This window comes from Buteo buteo, chromosome 6 (genome assembly GCF_964188355.1).
Source record: "Buteo buteo chromosome 6, bButBut1.hap1.1, whole genome shotgun sequence".
Lineage (NCBI taxonomy): Eukaryota > Metazoa > Chordata > Aves > Accipitriformes > Accipitridae > Buteo > Buteo buteo.
In genome coordinates this window covers 5,323,078-5,342,297 of record NC_134176.1, presented here as the reverse complement: position 1 = coordinate 5,342,297, position 19,220 = coordinate 5,323,078, and positions in this window count along the sequence as shown.

Below are 19,220 nucleotides of genomic sequence, written 5' to 3'. Positions count from 1 at the left end.
AGCTCGCTCGCTGCTCAGTGAATATTTCATTCCTCCAGAGCAGCAAAGCCCCATCCAAGCTGGTCCTGTTGGCCACAGCTACACTGGTGTGTTGGGGCAGGGATGTCATTCCCCCACAGCCAAATTCACGAGGGGTGCCAAGTCCCCAGCCCAAACCCCCCTGAGGTTTGGTTTCACGGGCACAGACCCCCCAAAGCACTTGTCTTTATATCCGTAGGCGAGTATTTGGCTCCGCAGGCTCCGTTCCCAGCCCGGCAGAAGGCGGAGGGCACGGGGCTGAGGGATGCTGCCTATTCCTGGGACTACACATGCGGGAAAACCGCCGCGTCCCCCCCTCCCCGGGGACCTGCCGCGCTGGCGCAGGGATGTGGGAACACACCGGGCTGTGGAAGCGATGCTAATACAAATTTTTTAAGCTGGGAAGAGGCTATTTTGGGCAACCGGCAAGGACTGCGTTATCTCCCAGTTGCTCGTCGGGGCACGGCCACCCTCTGCCGCTCCCCACGCTCGCGGGGCCAAGACCACGGTGACCACGGGTGGAGCTGGTGGCTGAGCCCCCCACTTTGGGGGGGGCATTTCTGCCTTCAGATGAATTTCTGAAGCATCACTGCAGCCAGCAGAGACCCTGGAGAAGGACGTGGTCGAGGGACCCCTTCTGCACACTGACCCCATGAGACAAGGTACGGCCGTGCTGCAGCCAGGGACCATCTCTCGCCCTCAAAGCAGCCTCCATCTCCATCCAACCATCGAACCCACTACACCGAGAAGCATCCAGGGGGCTCACACCATCGATCGTGCCAAAAGCACAGCCTGCCCGAAGCTGCTCACATCCAAAAGGCATCCCTCCGTGGAGCAGCAGCCGCTTAGCGATCGATCGGTGTTAAAAATATATAAATCCTTCCTTGGGATTCTCCCTCTTGTGCAGGCAGGAGCAGCCCAGGCTCCGACACTCCAACCTGCTTGGGCAGAGCTAAACACCACGATCCAAGCAAAAAGGAGCGGTGAAACCGAGTACTGGGAAGAATTTGGGAGGAAGGAAATGGCGAGGTCTGCAGTGGTAAATTCACCCTCCCTTTGCCCCGCGTTGGGAAAAGACGTTCGTTAATGCGTGAATTGCCTCGCCCTCGGCATTAATTACATCGTTATCTTTTGCACGCTTCCTCAGCGGCTGGTTTTGCAGCGAGCGAGGGAAGTTGCGTCCTTGCCAGAATTAAACGAGACACAAGGTCCTTGCCCGCCCTGAAATGAATTTGTAAACAGGGATTTTGCTGGCATTTGCTCTCATCCAGGTAATGCTTCTGGGCAAAGAGTCAAGCCCAGACCTTCTGTCTTGCACCATCATTTCAGTCCCTTTAATACCCAAAAAAGCCATTTTCCTCCCGCTCCCACCACCGCTTATTCCTCTCCCGTACACGACCGATGCCATCCTGCAGACGCACACAGCCAGATCAGGGAGCTCATCAGGACTAAAACCAGCCTGCAAAGAAAAGAAAAAAGGGTTGGTTTAATTCAGATCGGTTCCCGGATCAGGTTTACGGTGCAGCTCTGGGAAGGTTTGCAGCGGCACGAGGAGGCTGGTGCTGGGCAGTGGCACAGGGCAAGGACAGCTCCGCTAGGCTTAGTTCAAAGCAATTGCAAAAATAAAGCTTGATTTACCCAAGCGCTAAAGCTCACCCAAGATTAAGGAAGAAATAAGACGTGAGGATAATCCAAGTCTACCAATATTTCTCGTTATAACTACGGAAATCCAATTACAGGCAAGCAGGAGCATCGCGGGCACCTGGGCCGCATCCTGCCCTTTCCCATCTCTGTGGGACCTTCTGGCAGGGGAGACGCGGAGTGAGCTGTTCTCCTTCTTGCTCTGCCGTTTGCTTCAGCAAAAAGCAAAAAGCAAATAATAATAATAAAAAAAATAATCAAGGTCACAGCACGAGGGCAAACGGCTCCTTTTGGGCAAGGAGACGGGGCGAAGAGAGGGGTCGTGTGCGGCGATGGGGAGCGTGCCTGGCACCGCGGGAAGCTCAGCCAGACAGTGACGAATGGGCAGGACGATGAAAAGATACAGCCGTATTTATTACCACTGGTCACTTCTGACAGCAGAATGTTAATAAGAATACTAATAGTCAATATTTCTTCGGGAGAGGCTTCATCCATTTTTAGCAGCTTGCTGGAGCACAGTAGATGAGTTTCTTATGGGCTGTTTCTTGCGGCTGCCGACATGGTGTGATGAAATCTGAGCTCCTCGAGCTACGGTACAGTGCAGTGGCACAACTTTATTGGGCTCTCAGAAATCCAATTTTACTGTGTCCAATATTATGAGTTGATTAAACCTGATTTGAATCGACAAACGTCCGGCAGGGTGGGTGGTAGCTTACTGTGAAAGAAGGGAGAGAGTTTAATAAACAGGCTTGGGAGATAAAAATCTACTGTTATTCCAATAAAATTCCCATGTCAGAAAGCCGATGGTAGCGTGAAGGGTAAGACAGAGGGGGAAAAAAACCAGAAAAGATGTCTCCAAGCCAGTGAAGACTCAAAGATACTGAGAGTGCAAGAGATTTAAAATGGAAAAGCAGAGACGAAGGCGGTATCTGGGTGGGGGACTCATGGGCAGAGTTGGGGGACGAGGCGCAGAGCAGGGGGTGCTGCGGGAAAGTCCCCACCAAGCCTAACTAAAGCAGCGTGCCAGTACTTCAGTGTTGGTCCTGGAAGGGAACAGCCTCTGTTGAGCTCAGGACAAGATCAACTTTTCCTTCCACCTGCAAAAACCCAGCTGGGCTCAAAAATGGGCTGCTTTTTTGGATTAAGATAATGGACCGCAGCATCCAAAGTGCTGCTGATGCTGGGGAAGAGCCTGGGATGGCAAGAGGGAAATGCAGGTACCCTCTGCTCCTGTCCTGCACCTTCATCCAGCCTTGCTCAGCGTCGGGATGCAGCTCTTAGGGCGCTGGGCATCAGATCCCACTCCCAAACCCCAGCTCATCTCCCACCTCCTTCCCGGTGCAGTTGTCTGGCATCATAAAATTGTGGACCCCGGTCCCCAGGAGAGGAGAGGGTGCCCGGCCATCCCTCACGGCAATCCCCATACCCTCGCATCAGCCCTAAAATTCTCCAGTCCTGCAGGTTAAACCGCCTCAGCTGGGAAGATCCCCAGCCGGCTCCTGCCTTACATTTGTACTCCCCTTCCGATAAACCCAGAAATCCTTCACCGCTCGGAGCCTCGCCTGCGTATTAACCGGCAGCAGTCGGTGTGCTATAAATTCCCCGCATCCCTCTCCGGTAGAGCCGTTAGGCGCTGTCAGAGCCGTATATAAAACCTTCCCCCGTGATATAGATGGGGGGGGAGGGGGATTAAACACAAACTAAGTGCTCTGCAATAGAGTCTCTTTCAACAGCTGCCCGAAAACCGCGGGGTCCGGGTGAGTCCCTGCTCGGCATCACTCGCGCCTCAAAAACCGCTGCGAGGATGGGATATCGGGAATGTGCTGTGCCGAGCCGTGGCGTGGGGCTGAAACCGTGAAATGTCGTACCTGGAGGCGAGGAAGGAACAGAGCAGAGCCCCAGCTCCTGCCAGAGCCTGGCATCGAGCAGGTTTTACTGCCCTGCAAAAATATATTGTCCTGTCCTCTGCAACCGCAGGAGTCCTTATTATTCAGCCTGCATCCGTGCCGATGGCTCTCTCCCAGGCAGCTAAAGATCACAGCCAGGGCTGCTCGAGACGGTCGCTGCGACTTTTTTTCAGAAGGAGCATGTTGTCAAAACCTACAGGCTTTTTGCAAAAGGTTTAAAAGAATTTTACAGCTGGGGAGTGAAGATATAAGCTGTTATCCTCGGTCTTCCTAGAGAGATGATGGGCAGAGACTGAATCAGCCTCTGAGATGATGCTTACAGCTGTATGAACAAAAGCAGAGCGCCAACTTCAACCAGTGTCTCCCACTGAGCCACCAAACATTTGGCTTTCCCCAAATTTCTCTGCCTTGACATCTGGTTTGAGCAGAGAGGAGGCATTTGGCCGTCCCCTCCCTGATCTCCAGGATTCGGGCATCCTACGCAAATCCCCCCCAGCGCCTTTGCTAAGGAAGCGTTTCGTGGGTACGGGGGTGTCCCGTCCCCCCCAGCGCCTGGCAGACGGGTGCATCTGCCCCCACCCAGTAAGCCCAGCACATCCCAGCCCGGCTGCTTCCAATCCCACCTCTGCCCAAATTTTAATTAAATGGGAGCGTAAAGTACCTTGCATCAACCACAAACATCCCGGTTATGTTGGATTTCGGTCTCTTTTGAATAAGATTGCAGCTTTAGCGCAAGCAGATAAGGCAAAGCTCGGTATTTGCTATAAATCTTGCTTCTTGAGTGGCAGCCAGCCCTCGCCGTGAGGCTCCCCGCCATCGCTGGCTCCTCTCCAGCCCGGCGGCTGCATCTGGGCAGCTACTGAGGAACCCAGGGTAGCATTGTGCTGCAGCTTCTCGTTTGATAAATGTTACGTTATCCCATTCCCTCTGTATAAGACACCCAAACGCCCATCTGGACGTTGGGTGACACCCATCACCTTTTCTTTACCGCCTCCAGCTGATGAACGCGCGTGTCGGGCAAGGACAGGGATGCAGAGGCACAGGGAGAGCTTTGCTCAGCATCCCTGGTCCTTCTGTGGTCCAAGCTTTTGGGTTTTTTGCCCTTGACAGCCAAAGCAAAATAGCAACGTTATTCTGGGAGCTGGGGTTCATTTACGCAGCTGTGACTCGGAGTTTGGAGAGATGCAAAGCAAGTGCAAGCACTTTTCATCACCCCCTCCCCACCTTTCCCCTCGGCTGGACGGGAGCCGGGCCACACACCCAAATGGGTGGACCAACCCCTGGGGAAAGAGATTACGGACGCAGGCTCCATCCCAACCTCACACTTGTTTTATTGCCCTCGTGGCTATCATAACCTAAACAGGCGAAAGGATCAGCCTGTCCCTCCTTTTCCATCCTCTCCCACCCATTTCCCTCAACATCATATTTTCCCTCCATCGCTTCCAGCTCTCTCCCCTTCTCCCGTGAAACCAAGAGCGTTTCCATAGCCATCAGCCACGGAGGTTGCCCCCGACGGGCTTTGACAAGCTCGGTATCGATGCGTATCTCATTGCAACACATGCATCCCCTGTGAATGCAAGTCTGGGGTTCAGGGCACCCGCACCAACACGGAACAGGAGAAGTTATTACCAGGACCTGAAAACCACAGCCCTGGCAGGGTTAAATGTACACGTGCAAACCCTCCTTGGTCCGTAGGTGCTGCGGGTCTCCGAGTTACAGGAACAGGGATAACACGGAGGGACCACACAAAAATCTCACTTGGGCTTATGCTTCACTAAAGCATCCCTGAATACACGTGGGCAGCGGCAGGCAGGGTCGGGCTGCCCCGAGCCACCGGCCAAGGGAATCGCTCCCCAAAAACTAGTACGGGTGTTTAACAGCCCCCAGATCTGTGTGTGGTTTTTAAGCACTTTCAAAATCAAACTGGTTTATGCCAGGATGACCCAGAGCAATGGCACGTCTCCAGGGAAAAGAGTTAGCAAAAGGCATTTTCAACCCAACTTTTCAAACTAACCGGGCTTTCCTCGGTGGCTTGTAGCTGGGGGATAGAAATCTCAAAACGGGAGCCCCCCATTTTCTATAAGATGAGGGTTGAGCAAAACCTTTAATTTCTCAGGGATACAGTTACACACTGGTATTATTTTGCTGCTTTAAGTGTTGCATTTTGGGGGGCCATACTCAAATCCCTGGCAAGAAAGGGAAAATTAGATGAATCCCCAAAAATTTTGACCACAAACGCTCCAGAGCTTGGGTTTTTTTTACCTTAATCTGAGAGCCAGCCCCTGTCCAAACACATCAGGTTTTCCCTGGGAAAGCTGCATCTTTCCAGGCACCGGCGAGCCAGCGGCCTCCGGTCCTTCGCAGTAACCCCCAAATCCCTGCAGCAAACAGAGATTTTTGCCTGCCAGGGAGAATAAAGAGGGAAATAACACAATTAACAACTCTTCTGGTGAGAAGGAGCTGTGCTTATTTAAGGAACCAAAAAGCATCCCTGGCTCCAGCATGGGTGCGGGATTGTGATGTACCGGGACAAAATCCCAGCCCTGCTAAGCAGCATCCCCTTGCCCCCAGCATCCCCCTCTTTGCCAAATTCCACCCGCACAGGAGGTCACTCGGTTCATTTTTTTGTTTACTCCTTTCTTCCATTTTCCTGTCCCCAAATCCCTCAGCATTTTAAAGCCAAATCAAAGCCCTGTTTTGGGGTTGGTTTTTTTAATTACTCATAATTAAGTGATTCTTGGCAGGGAAGACGATGGAAAGAGCGTTATCCCACAGACAGGAATTCAGCTAGGAATTTCCTCTTAGCCTCCTAGCCCTAAATACATCTGGAAAAATGTATAATCACTTTATTTATTACAGCAAGCATTTCCTTGCAAATACAGCCCTCCTGCAGCATCCCAAAACCTTTATCAAACAGCCTCCAGCAAGACCTTGAGCTGCACCTTCGTTTCGTTATTTGTCGAGCTCTACTTTTCCTCCTGCCAAAGTCACTGGGAAAAACCCTCTGGAGTTTTTTTGGGGGGGGTCTATTTTTCAGCGCGGTGGCTGGTGCTAGACAGCAAGAGCATCGCCTGCACCCGCACAGCGCTATATATTGCAGGAGCTGAACATCTGCTGAAAGCTCAGTGGTTTTGGCTGCCATCTCCATCATGCTGATGCTCTCCCGTGAGTTACAGCGCGGCCGTGACAAAGCCCTCGCAGCCCTTGCTGTAAAAGCAAAGTGGCTTTGGCGAGGGGAGGAAAACAGTAAATCTCTGATGAAAATAATTAGGTGCATCTCTTCCGCCCGGGCTGACGAGGACCTGCAGAGCTGGGGATGCTCACCGAGCAGCTCAGTACGAGATTTGCAAACCAGCAGCGCACACCGAGGTGGGAGAAGCACAAAATCACCGGGTATCCCGTGCACGAGCCAACGAGTCCCCGTGGACTCAAACAGCCACAAGCCCTCCTGCACCCTTACACCCACCCGTGGCCCCAACATCTGGCCTCTGCACACACTACGTGTTCCTACGCTCGTGGTAAGTGTTCAACCTTGAAAAGAAAAAAAAAATAATTTTAAAAGTTCACCAGCGATGCTTTTAGCTGTATTCCTACCAGCAGCTTAATTCTGGTGGAGTTTACATGACAAACATCATACACACAGATGATACCCACAACTGCATCCCACACCAGCCCCAGGACACATTCCGGACCCAGAAACTGGAGACATGCAGGGAAACAGGGAAATCCAGCCTGTTCATCAGCAGTCTCCTCCAGCCTTTCCTTTTTATTAAGACCTGCCTGCAGTCTCAATTCTCCAAAGCACAAACCCTTTGAAAGCAGCAGCATCCTTCCCCCATGCTCCAAAGGGGAAATAAACCCCAGGATCGCTCTTTTCTGACATCTCACAGCACTTTAGGAAGACCACATGGATCTCCTGGGACAGGGAAGGATGCAGCCAAGAGTAAACCAGCCCCAACATCCCCTTTTCAGGCTCAGAACTGTCACCCAGAAATGCTCAAAGGACCGATGGAGCAGGTTGAATAGGGTGGGCTGCTTCCCAAAACCCCAGCGCATCTCGGGGAAACATCACCCTTCTGCTAAACCCCCAAAACTAAAGAAACTGAGTTCACGTAACTCCAACATGCGCTGCCAGGCTGGGTTGCTTTGAGCTCATCACACTCTCAGCTTTGCACTTGAGTTTAGCTCCACTTTTCCAAATAAGCTCAAGGAAAAGCCTGTATCCAGGACTGTCAGCTCTAAATATTCATAAGTCATGAGACTGGCTTCAAAGTCGGCAGATTTTTTAGAAACTCACTCATACATTGCTATTATTCAAAATTGTCATAATTTTTTTTTTTTTAATGTTCTATATTTGGCTTTCTTTTGATGTATCTTCTCTTCGGGTTTGTGTTTCTCCCTGCAACCATATGGGCTTTAAAAAAGAAAAAGAAGAAAAGATAGCTGTAATTCTGATACATTCACACAGCTCCAGATGTTAAACCTTAAAACAAAGCAGATGGGGGGGGAAAGGGGGGTGGTGGAATCAGGATGAAGCCACAATAGCTGGTGGGAAGCTCCAGGGAACTGCCTCCGCACCCAAAATCCCGTCTGGTACCTGGGGAACCTCAGAGCTTCATGTCCTATGGTCAAGAGCGGTGGCAGGGACAGAAATGGGGTGTGTGTCAGGGACCTTATTGCTCTGCTGGATTTGGATGTGCTAGAAAAAAAGGAAACGGACATAAACTTGCAGGTAAAATCCTAGAAAAAAACCTTTTTAGGTGACAGGGATGTCTGCTGAATGAGTCGGCACTGCTCACAGGGGCTGGATACGGGGACAGGGCAAATCCCTATTTCCCACGGCCGCATCCTGCACCCAGGACCAAGCAGAAAGAAAAAAACAAAACACTCTGATTCCTGTTCCTGCCGAGGGAATTAAAGGAAAACCCCGTTCAGCAACCCAGTGAGCATCCCCGGAGAGTGTGCCAGTGCCCCCCCCGCAGCACCCAGCCCTGCCTTTGGGCTTCTCCATCCCCAACAAGCGCTTTGCAGCACTCCCCAAATCTGAGCGACGATGGAGATAATCCCAGCCGCCGTGCCAGGTGTCTGCCTCATCCTGCCATTGCACAGGAAAATGCTTTGCATAATCCGATTAAATAAAATTGATGTGTTGCTTGGCACAGCGCGGGGCCGGTGGGAGCACCCAGCTAATCACCGGGGAATACAAGCTACTGGGACTTTGATCGGTGCTGTAGTATTCTCCGAGGAGCAGCTTTACCTTGTAAATCCTGGAGTACATAGTCTGATGCTATCACCGGGGTGGGGGGGGGGGGAGAAAAGAGAAAAATAGGGAAGTGAAAAGCAAATGCCTGGGTGCAGAGTGCTTGTGCATTAGCAGACTGGGTGAAGAGGGGCATTTCTCACTGGTACTAGTGGAAGCAGCAGTCAGTCATCGCTGCACATCACGGCTCCTCTCCTGTAAAAACTGCAGGCGAGAAACCTCACGGCAGCCAACATGGTGCTAATATCTAAATAATTGTGGATACCAAGGAATTACTAGAAAAATAGAAAGGTGGTTTAGCGTGGATCCAGGATCAAATAAGGCAAGGGGGGGTAACCCAGGCTGCTTCCCACCAGACGGCTGTCCCAGGTGGAAAACCGCATGCATTTGTGCAAGATTCAACTCAAAGAATAAAGAAATGCAAAACCAACTGGTTCCACTGCATGGTTGCGTAGGAAATAAGCATCAAACACACGTGCTCTCATTCTTAATGAGTTAATGCTCAGGTTTACTAACAGCCCAGCACTGTAGGGAATGCAGAGAGACTTCCAGGAGGCTTTTGACTTCAAAAACCCTGACATTTGAAAGCAGGACTGCGAAATATCAATAAACACAGGCTAAGTGGCTTACGGTGTGGTCAATACCGCACTCCGGCCCGGGGGAGCTCCCTGGGGTGCAGCAGGGATCAGTGCTCAGCAGCTGCCTGGGGACCTTGCTATTAATGAGCTGAAAATCCATCCGAACGTCTCTGCTGAGCGCATGCAGAGTGTCAAAGTAACGAGGAAGGCAGGACGGTTATTAGAGCAAACGGGCTCGTTCGCCAGGCTGAGCGCAGCCCCGGGAATGGGGCTGATGGCAGCGGGGGGGGGGGGGCTTCAGGGTGGGGGGAGGCTGTCAGCCCCACAGGGTGGGGGTCCGCAACCAGGGGACCCCCAATCCCACCCAGTTCCGCTCGACAAAACCAGCAAGCCCCATTACTTACCAGCTGCCCAGAGCCTTGCGGGTATGAACAGGGCGGTTGCAAGGATGGGATATGATCTTACATCTCTGTATCCCGCTGAGGAGCTCAGCAGGAAAGCGCGTGCACAGATCTAGTAGAGAAACTTGAAAAAGCATGGAAAAAGCACAAAAAAGGTTTTAAGGGCAGAGAAAATACCATGTAGAAAGGGTCATAAGGATCTCATCCTGCTTAAGCTTATGGGAAAGAAGATTGACAGTGGCTTGACTCTATAGGTCTCTGCACCTGAACAGGAAGGAAAACCTGAGAACTAAAGGGCTTGTAGCCTGTTTTGAAAAAGAATGGCTAAAAAGCAGGGCCAGACTTGACAAAATAACGAGGTACACCTCATTCATGGGGAGGGTGAGTAAGAGCAGGACAGCTTCCAAGGGAAGTCAGGGATATTCCTCTCCAAATGGCTCAAAAATGATGATGAGACGTGATCTTGGGAGAGATGCATTGGGTCGGATGCAAGCTCAAATTAGGTTGGCATCCAGCAACCTGGGCTGGGTTTTTGATTCCTCGTGTCTCAGACCTGTGGATCGAAGGTGGTCCCTGAGCCCTCCTGGGCTGAGCTCCCACGCGGTACCCTGAGGAGGAAGGTTTGGGGAGCACCACCGCAGCAGAAGTGAGCACTATCATAGGTGGCACAGGCTCTCAGCAGCCATCTCCTCATCCATCTGCTTTCGGACACACCAGCAAGGCATTGTCTAAGCGTGCTTTGCCCCACAAGCCTCTAGAGCCACCAAAACCCTGGCAAAAACCTGATGACAATGGCTCATCCCACTTGGGGTCCCGTCTATGTGTCCATCTCCCCTCATTCCCTCTGCCCACAGCATCCCACTGTGCCTGGCCACTGGTGCTGGGACAGTTACTGCCCTTTCCTTTCCATAGAGCCCTTCAACACAGCCTGCAGGCTGTTTTTGGGGGAAACCGACAGATCACCAGAAACCTGTAGAGCAATTGCTTGAGGGTGATGGTGCTTTGGGTTTTCACCATGGAGGGGCTCAGGACAGCTCACAAGCAAAGCAGGAGGCAACTCAACATCGGTGCATAATTCTACAGTGATACTCTATCAACAGGAACAAAACGACAGCAAAACCTGCTGATACTAGTAAAAAAAACCCAAACCAAAACAAACAAAAAAACCCCAAAACACTGAAACGTCAACCTTTGAGACACATAAGCCACCCCTGTTACACCCCGGTACAGCTCTTCAGCAGGTGAAGACGTGAGAGTTCAACCCTTGTCACATTCTTCTTAAAAGAAGAGTTTATACAAGCCCCGGGGCTGGAAGCTATCAGTTAGTGCCGCTTGATGCTCTGCAGATCAGGGTCCCGAAGGAAATCTGTGCATCGGACAGGGCTGCCAGAGCAAACCCTGGGCTACAGCATCAGTCAGACGCTTTGGTTTCCCATTGCAAATTTATTCTTTGCTTCAAAACCAAGACATTTGTTTTTTCAGAGAAATCCATTAGTGCGAGCATGTCTTCAGTTCAGAAGGGCAGGACCTGGCTGCTTTGATCCTTGCTGGTAAAGCACAAGAGATGCAGGGGGACAAACGGGGCTGCTGTACATGGAGTGACACTAATGGTGCTTTATCCTCCCAGGCTAAACACAGCCGTGCTTCGGAGAACCCCTGCCAACCCCCCCAGATCTGTTTCCAAAAACTTCCCTTAAAAAAAGCCAGATCCAGAGAAGCGTAGCGCAGTAGTTTCAGCAGCCCCTGCAGCAGGGCATTGACTTACATTTGCCAAGACGAGGGGCCAGGGCCCTATCTCCTAGCAGGCTCTGTGTTTATTAATTGCAGACCTTGAATACGAAATATGCCAAGTCCTTCAAATCTGCAAACAACGTCTGGGTTCTTTTCCTAGCCTGCCTGGTATCATGAATCACTTGAAAAGACTTTGGGCTTTCGAGGAAATTTCTAGTATATTTACTGGCACACGTGGTGTTTCCAGTAACAGCAACCACTGTGGAGTCATTGACTTGAAGCTCTGAATCTTTCTGGAAATGTCCTCTTAGAGATGTTTTCAGTATTTTAATTTATTTGGTTGTTCACGATAAGAATTTAAAATGCTGAGAGTTTCTATAGAACAAGCCATTCCCAACAAGTCTGTTTGGAAGCTGATGGAGGAGTGATGATACTCCTTGCAGAGCTTACTCGGACCAAACTGGTTGAAGTTTTCTGGGTGGGGGAAACTATCCAAATCAGAAATTTTTCTATTTAAAGCAATCTACAGCAGTGCAGCTTTGTATTTGTGAGCAAAGACCAACAACAAAAAAAAAAAACCTTCCCTGGAAACTGGATGAGACAATGCTTAGGATGAAGACAAGCAAGTTACTCCTTTGCCTTAAATATGACACCCTTCCACTGAGGCTATAGATACTGCTTCTTGACTGTAGGGCTGTGAATTATTTCAATTTTAATATAATTCTTCCCTGCAAATTCTGTCCAAGTGAAATAAAGAGATTTGCATATTTGTGTGCTTCCACGTGCTGGAAGTCCCACACAGAGAGCTGCTTGGCGTCCACTTTCTAGCCTGCTGGCTTGCAGCAAGTCCTCCCTGCCCAGGACACGCCAGACCTACTGCTGCCAAGTTGAACCACGCGTGGACAGCCCAAACCTGTGAAGACCAGTGACAACTGGTGTTCCTCAGAGGTCAGTATTGGGACCAGCACTGTTTAACATCTTTGTCAGCAACACAGACGGTGGGATCGAGTGCACCCTCGGCAAGTTTGCCGACAACACCAAGCTGCGTGGTGCGGTCAACACACTGGAGGGAAGGGATGCCGTCCAGAGGGACCTTGACAGGCTGGAGACATGGGACTGGGCGAACCTTATGAAGGTCAACAAGGCCAAGTGCAAGGTCCTGCACATGGGTCAGGGCAATCCGAAGCACAAACACAGGCTGGGTGATGAGTGGATTGAGAGCAGCCCTGCAGAGAAGGACTTGGGGTTATTAGTGGATGAAAAACTGAGTATGGGCCAGCAATGTGTGTTTACAACCCAGAAAGCCAACCATATCCTGGGCTGCATCAAAAGAAACATGACCAGGAGGTCAAAGGAGGTTATTCTGCCCCTCTGCTCCGCTCTGGTGAGACCCCCCCTGCAGTACTGCGTTCAGCTCTGGGGTCCCCAACATAAGAAGGACATGGACCTGTTGGAGCAAGTCCAGAGGAGGGCCATGAAGATGATGAGAGGGCTGGAGCACCTCTCCTATAAGGACAGGCTGAGAGAGTTGGGGTTGTTCAGCCTGGGGAAGAGAAGGCTCAGGGGAGACCTTATAGCAGCCTTCCAGTACCTAAAGGGGGCCGACAGGAAAGATGGGGAGGGACTTTTTACAAGGGCATATAGGAATAGGACACGGGGTAATGGCTTTAAACTGAAAGAGGGCAGATTTAGATTAGATGTAAGGAAGAAGTTCTTCGCTGTGAGGGTGATGAGACACTGAAACAGGTTGCCCAGAGAAGCTGTGGATGCCCCATCCCTGGGAGTGTTCAAGGCCAGGTTGGATGGGGCTTTGAGCAACCTGGTCTAGTGGAAGGTGTCCCTGCCCATGGCAGAGGGGTTGGAACTAGATGGTCTTTAAGGTCCCTTCCAACCCAAACCATTCTGTAATTCGATGATTCTCAGATTCCCTGCATGTTCCTTGCCTGTCTGCCCAGGTCCCTGCTGCACCATGTGTTTGAGTCCTTTCTGCATTTGCTGCACACATGCATGCCCCTGCCTGGGGAACCTCATCTTGGGTAGGAGAGCAGGAGCCCACCTTCACTGCTTGCTGTCCATGCAGCTCAGGAGCCTGCAGATCACCGCAGCAACAGCAAGGCAGAACATCTGGCCCACACGTGTGTTGGGGATGAAAGATTTCTCCTTGTACGTCAGGGACCGCCTGTAAAAACTCACTGTTCTCTCCGCTGGAGGCTCCTGGCTGTCTAGACATGTTCGGTTACATGCACTCAAATCCCCAGCCGCTCCTCATTTGGCTTGAAGTGACCCTCCTGGCTCTTCTCCCAAGGAGAGGCTGACTCTCCCCGCCAGTACAGCTCTCCCCAGCCAAGGGAAAGGCAGGAGGATCTTGATATGTAGGACCCGGCCAGACGGCTCTGGGACTGGCGTGGTATATCCTGATGGGAAGGGACAGGAGGGAGAAAATGGATCTTACGAAGGGACAGCACTCCTCGGAGCCCACAGAGGGTGAAGGAAGAACAGACACATGAAGGAAGACGCTGGTTTCTGCAGGGAACATTTCCATTAAAAAAAGGGAAAACGTTTATTTTCTGCTTGCAGGGAGGGGGGGTAAAACCCTTTAGTCAAAGGCCAGATTTCTTTCAGAAAACCCTCAAATTGTTGTTTCAGCCCTCCAAGCAGGGCTGGGTAGACCTGTAGTTCCTATTCTTTAGATAGGAAAGAGGAAATGAAAAACATCCAACCCAAGGGTAGAGCAGGGAAAAGCCAGAAGTCAGACCTGCCCTCTCTGTTGACTTGCTGCCTCCTCCTGTGCTCCACTAATTTTTTGGCTTTAGGTGCCCATACAGCCCCCATAGCGTAGGGTGGCTATGGCAGCACTCTCAAGTGCCTTTCTGCATGGACCTGCAGATTTCAGGAGGTCAAGATTTCCAAAGGGGACAAGAAAATACACGGGAGAGAAAAGGCAAAGTAGTTTTCGCAGGAGTATGAAGCAGGACAGAGGTGAGCCCAGGACTGGGGAACACACCAGCCTCCTGATACACACACAGGTAGGGTTTGCTGCATGACATCTGACATGAGAACAGATTCCACTTTTTACAGACACTGCTTGGACGAAGCTGAGCCCAGCCCTCGTCCGGACCTTCTCATCAGGAGAAGTACTCTGGCCCATTCTCCCTTCCCCCACCCCTTCCCTGGCTCCTCACTTTGATTTAATCAGAGAGAAATAAAGAGGGGAGGGGATGCATCACAGACCTGAGATTAGCCAGATGTTATTCGTTGCTCTCCCCAGCCTGCTGAGCAGGATTTGTGGTCTTAGCTTGACAGGCAATTTGGCCCAAATCCCACATCGCCCTTGAGGCTGAGGCCAAGCCCCAGCTCCTCTCGTTGCTAACACCTGGCTGTGCAGCTGCTCCGCAGATCCACAGCTGGATTTCAGCAGCTCAGGAGCTGCCTGTGGCACACCTCCCTCGCCTACGCAAGGTGATGCGCAGGAGGACAACAGAGAAACCATCCGTGAGGAAAGCCACCAGCATAGGCAGCAGCATCCCTCTTCTGGTCTGTGGGCTCAGCCTGCCCCACGGCCAGCACAGCTCCGTCCGCCCTCTGCAATTTAACCCCAGACTGAGAAGGGGGTTCAGAGTCGCTTCTTTGGAAAGGGCAGCAACAGCCCCCAATGACTCACCATAGAGCAAGGGAGCCCAAGTTTAGTTTTAGATTTAAGTACAGCCTTCTTCCCTCTGCTGCTCTCGCAGAGGGCAATTTCTACCAGAAGTACCAAATTCCTGCTCAGTTCAAAGGCCAGGGCCCCTGTCTCTGCAGTCTGCTTCAGCTAGAGCTTTTAAGAATACAGCATTTAAGGCAAACACTCCACAAAATGTATTTCTTTACATATGTAATTATATACATGCATGTTTATAATATTAAACACTGATGTAATTGGAGTTCTACTGAATTCCTTTCTGCTGTTAAGTACTCCCTCATCTTGAGGCTTTCTTCAGACATGAGTTTTCAGTGAGTTAAAAAGAAAAGTATCAGGCTCAGACTCCTATGTCAAACTTCTGTCTGCCTTAGTTTTACATGAAAGAGATTTCTGAAGTTCCTCCTAAAAATATGCATCCATACAGCAACACCTTGAAAGGGAAAGAAAAGCAGTAATCACAAATTCTCTGGAAACCTCTCACAAAGATCATTTCCCAGCAGCACCAGCTGCAGTAAGAAGTGAAGTTTTACAGCCAGGTTAACACAGAGGCAGGAGTACACGCTTTCTTCAGCAGGGAGTGAAAAAAAGACCACAGCATCTTTAATCAAGTAGCTGGAAGAATCAAGGGAATAGGATCATTAGGATGACATTTGGTCCCGTTGTCTTGCACAAAATGAAGTGAGAACAGACTTAAAGCTGTAGGTTTAAATCAAAACCCAAAATTGTGGTGTTGCCTGATAGAACTGATACAAAAATCCACCATTTGCATAAAAAGCCCACAAAAGGTTACTGCTGAGGGGTACTACAGTGTTGCTTCAGGATCCGAGCGGTGACACTTCTCTTCCCAGGCCTTCAGGTGACACCGCCAACCACCTCAGCTCTGAACACTCCTTGTTCCTCCCTCTCAGCCCCTGTTCCTGCCTTGATGCTCATCCCCTCTAAGGATTAGCAGAAACCTCCCCCCCCCCAACATCCCCAGCAGAACTTCTCCTCTTAGGTTGCCTCCAACAGTTTTAAACAAAATAGGATCATCCCTATCTTTGGTCAGGTATGACCAGCTGTTCTTCACCCGTGCACTGCATTTCTTCAAGCACAGAAGCCCTATTCAGAAACCCACCGTGTCAGAGACCCCATCTACACAGCGCCCGTCCAGCAGCACTTTGAGCATATTTAAGATGTCCTGAAATGAAGCTGGTCCCTATACAGACAACGATGGTCCCAGAGGACACAAATAACCCAGAGCTTCCCCCTTTCCCGTTCGCCTGGGAACATCTTCCCTGGAAAGTATTTAGCGCTCTTCAATTACAAGGAAGCCTGATAGCCAGCTGGCAGACAACTGCATCTAGAGAAAGTTGCAGATATCCTTGTTTCCCTTTCCTATGCTTGCGCCAACATTTTTTTTTTCTACTTACCAAAAAAGGCTGACAATTCATTTTAGCTCATTTAAAAAAAAAAAAAAATTAAGCTTATGTACTCACAGGGACTGCATACAAAAGGGGATGAATACACAGATGCAAACAAAACAGTGAATTACCATTATGGAAATTAATTTTAAGAGTCACAAAGCATATTATTCCTGGAAATTGCTTTTATTTAGCAATTATGTTAACACCGCAAGAAGGCAGTTGGCATTGAAAACAAACAGTTCAATTTAAAATCAGGGAAGTGAATTAACTGAAATTTCAGGGCACTCACACCTGAATACACTCCACTACCTTGAATACTTAAGAATCGTCAATCAAAGGCTTAGGTTTTTGTTTGTTGAGGAGTAGAAAGGGGATAAAAGGGTAAGAGGAATTGTTTATTTTTGAAGTTACTTATATGGTTTTGCAAATCAAAGTTAAACCCTGACAACCAAACAGCAGGGAAAAAACTGAAGGAGTCAGTGACAATACTGAGATAATATTTTAATTTTTTTTAAAGTTTTTTTTTTTTCTCCTGTAAAATGGCTTGTACTTCCACAGGTACAACAGCAAAGAAGTTATTTCAGTCCATTTCACATGGTGTATAAAAGACCAATTTCACAAATATACCCAGAAGTTTTAACAGCTGCTAACACTGTTTAAAGGTAAACATCACTTCTCTATCGTACAGGGCTCGCTGTGTGAACGAGACTTCTCCTACGGTTGTGCCACAAGAAGGAGCCTTCCAGGGGCTCTCCATCATGTATTTGATCCAAGAGGAAAGCGATATCCATCCCTAATCATCATGACACAAACAGAAGGGACTTCCAGGTGACTCAAAGACTGGCTTGCCCACCAGGAAGGTATAAATATGCCCCATTAAAAGGAAATTTGACAGCCACCAGTTTCGTCTGTAGTTTGGTTGTCCAAGCAACTCATTTTTGTTCCACTGCCAATAAATGAAAACTCTGATCAACACAGAAAGTAAAGCTCTATCTTTACTACCTGTCGAGGCTAACTACTGTTCTTTCAAGACCAAAGTGTCTGCTGCAGTCAATGGGACATGGTTTTCACAGGGCTTGCAGAACTGCTGCGACTTTATCCTAGAAACTACCCCCATTCCACCCCCCTCCCCCCCAAAAAACAGCCTTACCTTCTAAGTTTTTCCTTTTAATTCACAACACCAAGTGCGAAGACTTGTGAAGAGTGCTTATAAAAATCAGAATGAGAAAAATCTGTAAAAGACATTTGCAACTCCAATTATTATTTTCCTTGAAGAGATAACCAAGCCTGAAGGTATCTTTTTAATTCTCTTCCTTGTTTCTTTCCAAGCTATTATTTACTTGTTTACCTGTGACTACATGGATAAACAGAAAATGAAAGGAGCCAAGAACTCACAAGAGGCTGAAAACTGAGCAAACAGAAGGAGGAGGAATCCTTGTCCAGAATACTGCAGAACAGTGGGCTGTCCACACTTATTCAGCTCAAGTGCCCAGCAGACTTCTGCTCCTACCTGTTCCCATCAACAGCTCTACCTGTCGATTCCACTTCGCATCCAATGCAGCATGTTAACAACAGTCTCGGGGAAAACAAGACCTAACCACCCGTGACAGAGCATTCCTTTACAAGCACAGCTCATTTCCAAGGCATATTTGCAGCTCAACTTTAAGCAAGAGCAGGAGTCAAGCCAGGTCAGCTTTCCTACCACACTAAAAATGCATTTAAATGCGTCTATCAGTTCTCATGATGGCCAGATCACTACCAAAACTTCTCTGACCCCAGAAAAGCATCAAGACTATAAGCTGGATGAACAGAAACATGATGGTCTTGGAGAAGCTTCCTTCCACTTCCAGTGCAACAGCACTGAAGGGAGAGTTACCACAGTTGAAACCAAGTTTCTTTTGGGTGCTGTGTGGAGTTAGAAAAAAAAAATAATCAAAGTTCTATTCAGAGGCTATTGCAGTTTCTCACTATGATACACTCAGCACCTCTGCTCCTCGCTCAGGCTCTGAAGTAGAACCTTCAAATTCCAGGAACTGCCATTAAAACATCGAAGAGTGTTTTGTTAGGAAGCCTTTCCACATCATCCCAGAGCTTCCTAACAAACTGAGGAGAATCCTTTTCAGAGCATGAACCAGGTCTGAAAGCAGGAACAGCTACAATCACATTTCTGATCGGTTCCTGGCATGCTTTTGCTTCAAGGTGGGTCTGTCCCTGCTGGAACCAGCCCAACAATGGCTTTCGTCTCTTCTGAGCCCCATTCCCACCCTCGCAAAGAAGAAAAAAAATCCTCCTTTAATTATTCTGCCAGTACAGTACTATTACTGTACCCTGAGGCACAAAGTGACCACACTTGAAAAAAATTTGTGATTAAAATGCAGTATCATGCTAACTCTTTTGTACAACTTGGACCACGATTCAAAATAAGAACAACGCTTACCACTCAGTCGTCTATTTAGACTTCAGCACTCTATCAAAAAGCTGCCAGGAAAAAGGAAAGTGTTACAGCTCCAGTGTGCATGGATATGACAGATTTTCGTTTTTTTGTTTGTTTGTTTTTTGTTTTTTTTTAAGATCAGACTAGAAAAATACTTTTAGCTAT